The sequence below is a fragment of the Candoia aspera genome, chromosome 2 (assembly GCF_035149785.1).
Source record: "Candoia aspera isolate rCanAsp1 chromosome 2, rCanAsp1.hap2, whole genome shotgun sequence".
NCBI classification, from domain to species: Eukaryota; Metazoa; Chordata; class Lepidosauria; order Squamata; family Boidae; genus Candoia; species Candoia aspera.
The window spans coordinates 120,308,898-120,317,884 of NC_086154.1; positions in this window are offsets into that span (position 1 = coordinate 120,308,898).

An 8,987-nucleotide genomic window follows, 5' to 3' on the forward strand; every position below is an offset into this window, starting at 1 on the left:
TGTGATTGATCCAGATGTTTTAAACAATTTGAATGACATTAATAATGTTTGATGTTATTATATATTTTAAAATAATTTAACATTTTTATGACATTAAGAATTATAATCTGGTGGTAACTTGTTGGAGAAGTTCTGGGACTGCACTTAGATAATCAGAGAGCCCAGGCTCTAAGGTGGCATGTGCCTGGCATAAAGGAAATGAATGGGTCCTCTCCCTTCCTCCCTCCCTCCATCCCTGAAGTGTCTTATAGTCAACCCTGCTGACTGTGTGTGAACTACAGTGGCTGATGGTCTTGGTACCCCCATCTACATGCATACAGGCTTCCAGTTGTAAATGTAAGTGTGAACAATCAGGCTTCCCTACCAATTCGTCTCTGCACCAATCTACGTATGTCATCTTGATATGGAAGCAATCACTGTGCATATGCTGCAGATAGCAGTTCTGTCTTAGGAGTTAGCTACTTGGTCACTGAGGAAAAATAAATGCAGCACAGTTGAAACCTCAAAGCAGAGCAAAATCTTTCCAGAAATAGCACAGCAAATATTAATACTTGAAAGCACACCCCAGGTTATTTAACTGGAGTTTGTGATAACCATTGTCACAGAAATTCAGTGAGTTAAACCTTAGTTAAATGAAGTCCCCTACCCCCATGGCAACTATTGTGGCTAACCATATTAGTGTATTGCGAAGGCTATGCTTTCTAGTTAGTCAGATGCAAAAAATAAAATAAAAATCCAGTGGCAATACAAGATAGCCCTTGTAAAACAACAGGCAGTAGCATATGGTTTCACTTTCTCAGAAATATATTGGCGAGGCTGTGCATTGAGAAGGCAGGGCCAAGCAGGACTCGTCAAGGTAGCCTAAAGTATAATTCAGTATCTCAGATTTTCCTATAGTGAATCTATGCTCATATGGTGGGAACCTTCCCAACTGTGAGGTTTGAGTCTGATCCTGACTCTGAAAACAAAACTTATCTTGAGCCAGAAGGGGAAAATGAAACTTATCTGGAGGGAATTGGGGAAATAGAAACCAGGAGTGACTCAGCAGAGTGGGAGAAATTGGAGACGCTGATTGGACAAACTTCAAAGGGAGGTTTGAATCCTCCAATCAGTGCTCGAGAAGAGCAGAGAAGCGCGCGAAGCAAAAGGCAGCCCGATTGGCTGCAGAGGAGAAATGGCGCAGACAGGATCGCTTAAAAAGGCACATGTGCCAAGAGCAAGCTGCCAATCCTTTTTGCTCACAGCATCTGCAGAAGAGCCCTTACTGGAGTTGGAAGCCTTGCCTGTAGCCGACATGGAATCAGAGCCAGCTCCTCCTGCTGTCGCGGAACTGCTTCCTTCACATGCCACTCCAGTCGAGCCTAGTCTTGCCATTCCAGCCAAGCACAGCCTTGCTTCCAGTTGCAAGCCTCGTCTTGCTGTTCCAGCCCAGTCCAGCCTTGCCTCCATATTCAAGCCTTGTCTTGTCGCTCCAGCCAAGTCCAGCCTCACCTCCAGTTCCAAGCCTTGCCTTGCCATTCCAGCCAAGACCTGCCTTGTCTCCAGATCTGAGCCTTGCCTTGTCTCTGTTGTCAAGTTTAGTCTAGCCTCTGTGCCAAGCCCGACACTCGTGCCTCAAGCCTCCTCCTTGCCACTCATTCTAGCTACACTGGTTCTTGCCACCTCATTGAGAGGATTAGCCGAGTTCTGCCTTGCTGTCTTGCCACGATCTCCTTCTACTTCTAAGTCTGCAGCCTTGTCTTGTTATCCTTCACTGCCTGGATGGACTTGACTGAACTGTACTGCCTAATCTATTCTGAGGACTTTCATTGTTGTAAATAGTTATTTGTAAATAAAGAATTTAATAGTAATTCTGCCTGGCTGTCTCATAGTCTGAACAGGACACCAACTGAAAAATCAAATGGTAATTGAATGAAGGCTGTTCATAAAGTTTATTATTCAGTTTTCTGTAAATGGAAAGGAAATTCTTTTTTCACCTAGATGGATTTGTCCCCATAGCATATCTGATCCTTGGATCCCTAAACCTAGAGAAATTCAATAGTTTAATATTATAGACAGCTATTTTACTAGGCAGCAGCAAAATTCTTCTTGCAACTGATCTTAATTGTATGAAATATGTTCTACAAGAGGCGGGAAGTGATGGGGGAAGGTTATGAGTTACAACCACCTGGTTGTTTTCAGGCCAGTGATATATTGACCAAATTAAATATACAAAAATAAAAGTTTTAGGTGGCCTAGTCCATTATTTAAGGGGTTGATCTGATGAACAAAATTTGTTCCTCTTTCCATTACCTGATGAGTTCATCTGTATTTAAGATAAGCATGTTTGTCATACTCAAATTTTGGGCATTAAAAGACACCACTCCCTAGACTAGTTGTACATTATTTTTAAATTTTATAATAAACTATAAACTTTATTTTAAAAATTACTATAAAATAAAATTTCTCCTTTAACATACACCCAAAGACAAAGAGATCATTAAAAATGGTCAACAGCCATAGGATAGGCCACAATGATGGACCAATAGGGTTTTTGTTTTATAGTTTACTATATTTTAAACTTACAATGTTCATACTGGCTTTCACCTTCATCTGAAAGAATGAAGGACCTGACTTTGTTGTTGAATATTCTCCCTTCTTGATTGAAAATGTTGGATTGAATTAAATTATTGGTCTTCATGAGCCATCCCCAACCACAATCCTGTCAGATATTTTGGTTTTCAAAAGATTCCTTCAAAGCTTTTGGCCTGCATCGTATAAGATATGACTCAATTAGATAGATAGATATCCAGTAGATTGTTTTTGATGGAGTTTTTAAAGGTTAATAAAATAACTCCAAGCTCCTAACAACAATCTTGCAAAGTAGAAGCATGATCCAAAAAGAAACTTGCACATTAAGCTTAATTATGTTCAGAAAATAATTCAGTCTTCACACAATAATTAGATGAAGAGAGAAAAAAGGTAGCTTACAAAAAAGGTAGCTTACTGGATACAGGTAGGTTCATAGTAGAAAAGCACTTATTCATCACTGGTTCTTTGTAAACACATTTCTATGTGGAATAGAAATGTCTGTGTGCAAGTGAGATGAAAGGGACAAGAGCTGCATTCTGCAGCACCTACTGCTTGCAGGTGTGCCCAGGAGGTAAAAGTGGAGATTGTTAATCCCCAAACCCAAGAAGAAGGAGGAAGTGGAAATCAGGTGTCCTATGTGACATTCCACAAGCACAATAGAGATGTGTGTACTAGAAAGACCCCCTTATGCTTATGAGACAATGTTGAGTTGACCCCTGATAATTCCAACAGTTTTCACCCATTCATTGTCTACTTCTGAAGCGAATCTATATTTGAAGCCCCACTCACATCCTGCACCTTTTTCTGTAAAAATTTCCACTGGAAGAACTGGCTTCCTTCTTCCCAAGCACCTTGGAACATTTGTGCTGATTATATGCACCTAGAAAGAACACTGCTAAGATACACAGTTGTGGGCTGTGGGTTGATGTTGTTTTCCACATGTAGGAATCATCCATGCCCCAATAGTTTTGTTTCTATTCAACCATTTTGGAAGTCTGATAAGCAGGTCTAGAGATTCTCACATTAAAGTGAAATGTCCTTTTATGTAGTATTACACATGTAACTTTCCTTCTGATTTGGACAATGTGCAGTTCAAATCAGATGCATATTTTTAGTGGTCTTCTCTTCTCTTCTCTTCTCTTCTCTTCTCTTCTCTTCTCTTCTCTTCTCTTCTCTTCTCTTCTCTTCTCTTCTCTTCTCTTCTCTTCCCTTCCCTTCCCTTCCCTTCCCTTCCCTTCCCACCTCTATAGCATTAGAGGAAAATGCACAATACAAAATGCCCTTGGTCTGCATGTGGCCCCCAAACCTATTCTGGTAGTTGTTGGAGCCCTTTCAGTCTTTCAGTAATTTTGACAATACAATTTCCTTATTTTCCAAAAGAAAACACAATAAAATCCTTGTATAAATTCTAAAATAGGCAGAACAAATTTTGAAAAGAAAAGCCTCAAAATTCGCCTCTGCAAACTGGGAAGATAGAAAACCTGGCCTCTGTCCACATGCATGACACAACCACATATACTTCGCTTCATTGCCCCTAAAAACATGAAACTCTTCATTGGCCTGCAAAATAAATTTATGTCCTCCCTCATCCAGCATCAGGACTTGTATGATGACTTATCATTTATTTTCTTCATTTGAGTACTGTTCTTTCAAATGTTAACTTTTAGATGCTATTGTAATTAAACGCTTGCTACTCTTGCTGTACTTTAAAAAAAGTGCTATAATTTTATTTTCCTATCTTTACTTGCACACCCATTCTTCTCTGTTTATATATCCACAGAAGCACCCACATGTACAAAGGCCTTGTTGATAAAGTTCTGGATCTGTTCTGGATCAAGGATAGATTAAATTGGACTGAATCAACTACCTCAGCCTTTGGCTAAAACTAATCATCTCTGGGAAATAATGTTATATCTTTGTTACAATGTGTGAAATTATAATATAACTTTGTCATAATGTGTGCTGTGGTTATAATGAGCATACAAACACACACACACCCATTAAAGTCTAGTTACAAAGTAGTCCTTCAGAACAGTAGCACTACTTTAGCAAGGAAAATTACTGTCCTATTGTTTTGGGAAAGCTCATAAAACAGTGGCTTTAATTTTTATAAGAGAATAAATAGTGTTTTTGTGTGCAGAGGGTGAAAAGAGACATACACATGTATTGTGAAGTTTTTTTTACCAAATGTCTTTGGAAATTAGGCAAAGTTAGCATGTCCCATCTGGAGCTCAGCCAGAGAGAAACAGTGGACCCCTAAAAGCTGCAAGCAAACTCATAAACAGTTTGTTTGTTGTTTATTCGTTTAGTCACTTCCGACTCTTCGTGACTTCATGGACCAGCCCACGCCAGAGCTTCCTGTCAGTCGTCCACACCCCCAGCTCCCCCAGGGACGAATCCATCACCTCTAGAATATCATCCTTCCACCTTGCCCTTGGTCGGCCCCATTCTGAAGTTGGTCTTGGCCCTCCCTCTGCTGGTGGTGAATTGAGCACAGGGAAACCTCACCAGCTACATTACTGGACAGGAATGTGAACCACCATTATTTTTAGATTTTTAAAGAAGGCTTTAGAAAAGGATATTAAAAGCATTTTTACACAAGAGATAAACAATCATGAAGAGATTAAATATTTCTACATCCATTCTGATTGCCCATAGTGGAGGCAGTCAGTTCCCAAAGGAGCATATGAGAAATAGGTGACAACATACAGCCTTTCAGATGTTTTAGGACTGCAGCTCCCATCATCATCTTGTGCTGTTGGTCATACTGGTTAGAATTTATTGGTGGAACACCAACAACATCTGGAAGGTGGCATGCAGCCCATCCCTGGACTGGAGATTCTAAAATATACAACATTTAACAGGATTTATTTTTCACAACAATCAAGGCAAATATTTGCCCAACTCCACACCTCAAATAACATGGTTAGAAATGGTTCCTTAAAATGGACCTGGAGTTGTTGTTTTTGAACAGCCCAAAATAAGAGCTCAGCGCTGGGCTTAGCTACACAGCAGAACAGTTACTTCCCCAACAGTCAGCTTTAGAGGCCGAGCCTATTCCATTCCATTCTGTGTCCCCTCAGGTCCTCACTTGGTAGACATAAATCCAGTTTGACTCTTCCAGGTGCCCTTGCAGGCAGGAGAAAGGGAGAGTCCACAGTCGGAGATGGGGATACATGGGATGTTTTTCAGGCAGAAAGTTTCTGCTTTGGTCCTTGGATCTCCACCTAAAATAATCAGGAGAGGTGTGGCCACCCATTGCAGAGTGAGATAGTTAATTTTGGGGCAGCTGGGGGGAGGGCATTTTAAAAATGTAACAAAAATGAGCAGTAGGAACAGCAATGGAATTATGATGTCATAAAACCTGACAGTGCTAGAGTTCATTTGAGGTGAGAGGAAATGGCTAGAATGATTATTGGACTGCTTTGGTACTTTCACATGGACAGACCAGTTCCCTTCTTCCCTCCCCAACTCAGGTGGTGGTTCTTAATGGTTTGCTACCAAAATGTGGCAGTATCATGTCTGGAAGCCACAAGCAGGGGAATTCATGAACAACAGGCTTATGCATCACTAAGCCTTGTCTTTCATATGTATAAGGGAAATGAGTAGGTAGTTCCAAGGAACTGGCAGCTCCAAAAGATTTCTGGGTTGATGACACACCAACCTGGGAGAGAGCCTTGAGGAATTCTCCTCTGCCCCTTGTATGAGTACTACAAAACCAATAAGAATTCTCTAATGATCAATTTTGGAGTTATTGACCCATAAATGAGTTACTTGATTTTGATGCCAGTAAGAATGATTAAATTAAGGATGGGCAATGTTTGATATCTGGGAAGGAGCACATATAATTTTGGGGGGTAGGGCCAGGGGCAAGAACTGCAATGAATGAGCTGTGATAAAAAATAGAAATGACTATGCCACACATGTACCTGGCCAAATTCTCCTGTGGTTGGTAATGTTGTTTTCCTATGGGGATTGGGGGGAATCTTTGTATTTTTAAGTGTGTCATGCTTTTCATATATTTCTGATTCTGTCTTGATAGGAGGAAGATAATTTGGAGTTTCTAGATTGCATGTCATTAAAGCAAAGCTTAGAAAGGTTTTTTTTACTTGTTTAGCCATGTCCACTGAACATGGATATGGATATAATGAAGTTGTAAGTTGTAAAGATGGACATGGATGTAATGAAGTTGCGTATATCAGGAGACAGCTTGTTCATGATGAGCCGGATTTCTATTCACTTGAGTTTACGGTAACCATGTGTCAGTGATAAATGCAATATATTTGAAGTAGCCCTTATACCTGGCCAAACTTTTTCACTGGATTACACAGGGGCTCTTTAAACTGCACATCAGATCAATAATCTATATAGCCTTTTTCTGGCAGCAAGCACTTTTTTTTGTAATCTAGCTAACAATTTCAACAACAGCTTCTGTGAAACCAGTTCTTCACTGCTCACCTTTCTCACCTTTATGCCCAACATGAGATGGGAGAGTGGAAATTGATCTAGAGCTGGACACTACAGAGAATTTGGGATTACATTTAATTGGTATAAAAAGCCAGGACCACTTTTTACATATGATCAAGATAAAATGTCTTCATGAATCCTATGCACCCTTTTTTGAAGGAAAGTAAAGTGGAATAAAGCAAGAAGCCAAGAACAGCACTCACTGGTTGGTAATGTTAAATGTTTTATTGTAGGAAAATACCTGTATCACCCTTGTAAAGAAACCATTACATTTAGGTAGGTTTTCCCTTTACTTGCTCACCCTCAAGTGTGTGTGTGTGTGTGTGTGTGTACAAACACACACATTCAGATAGATAGATAGATAGATAGATAGATAGATAGATAGATAGATAGAGTAGATACAGATTCTCTGTCCATTTTTGTCCCATTCCAAAATATGTGGAATGGAATGGAAAATGTTAGTATCTCTTAAAAACATACAAATTGTATATGAGTAAAACAAGCATAAATGGTGGGCATAGAGCCTTAGTCTTTCAAAGCAGTCAATCCATGAGGTATATGTATATTTTATGTCTCCTTCTCATACTTCTTGCTGTTGGTCAACTCAGTGTTTAACTCCCTTTTGTGATTACCTCCATTTTGAAGGAATCTGAAATATTTCTGAATGAGATCTTGCACATGTTGGCTTAGCATGCATAGTCATATTCTGTTTAGTGAGGCTTCCTCCAGTTAACAGTGTGTGCATGGGACTTGACACCTTCCTGCTTTGTGATCTTGTCTAAGATTTAGAAAGCATTTTTGTGGATTCTTAAAGAATCTTGTTTTCTTAATATACTCCCCTCCCCATATCCTCCCAGGGATAAGGACAGGACCCTTTCTCCTAGGGTTCCAGAAAGCTCTTAAAACCTGGCTTTAAACCCCTAGGCTTGAGGTTAATGCATTGTTGTTGTTGTTGTTGTTCTTTTAGGGGGCACTATTTTGTTTTGTTTGATTTGGGTCATTTTTAGATCATTTTAGTCAGGGCTGTCTGTGTGGTTTCAGGTTTTATTTGTTTTTATGGAGTATTTTTTGGTTTTGTATGCTGCCTAGAGTCCATTGGAGTTGGTTGGCTATAATAAATTTGATAAATAAATAAATAAATAGTTGATGTACTGTAGTGACCCTATAACTTTTTTGCCCACTGTTGGAATGCAATCATCTAATGGATGGGACAACCAATATAATTAAATTGTGCCCTCCTTGGTACACCTTAAACAAGGAATTCAAAATTGGCCAATTTTAGTCACATTATTCTATATGGCAGCATTTAACTGGTCAGTGATTGGTCACTCCTTAAACAAAGAGAATTAAATTTTCCATGTTCAAGAGATGAAGAAATCTTTTTGCTGTGCACAGCAAAAGAACAGCTTCTAATATTCCTGACAACTGTGATAGGGAAATGGAGTCAGAGGTTTCATAGCTGTCAATGAAAGGGGGCCTCTGGTTGCCACTGACCTCCACCTTATTTCATTTTACCTTTTTTCCATTTCCCTGAAAATAAAAATCTGACCTCAGATCCACTCTGAGCCATTGGGATACGGTGGTAAAGAAAAAGAAATCTAAAAGAGAAAAAATAATAATAAACGACGGCATTTTGAGGTAAAGGTTTTGACAGAATGCAATTGCAAATAGTTGTCCTTTAAACATAATGATAATAAACAGGCAAATAAATACAAGCCATTAACTAAGGTTAATGGAGTTGAAATGTTGTTGGTCACTTGGCAAAAACTAAATGTACTTGGTAACAAAACCTCAGAGTGTGAGGTTCTGTTTGCTCACTTACATGTCCAGTGTCTGATGGTTGCTGAAACTGTGGTATGTGTAAACTGGATGCTACTAATAATTTAGGACCAGGGTTTGTTCTTACACCAAAAGTTTGTGGCTGATTTTAGTTTCTTAGCCACAGTGTC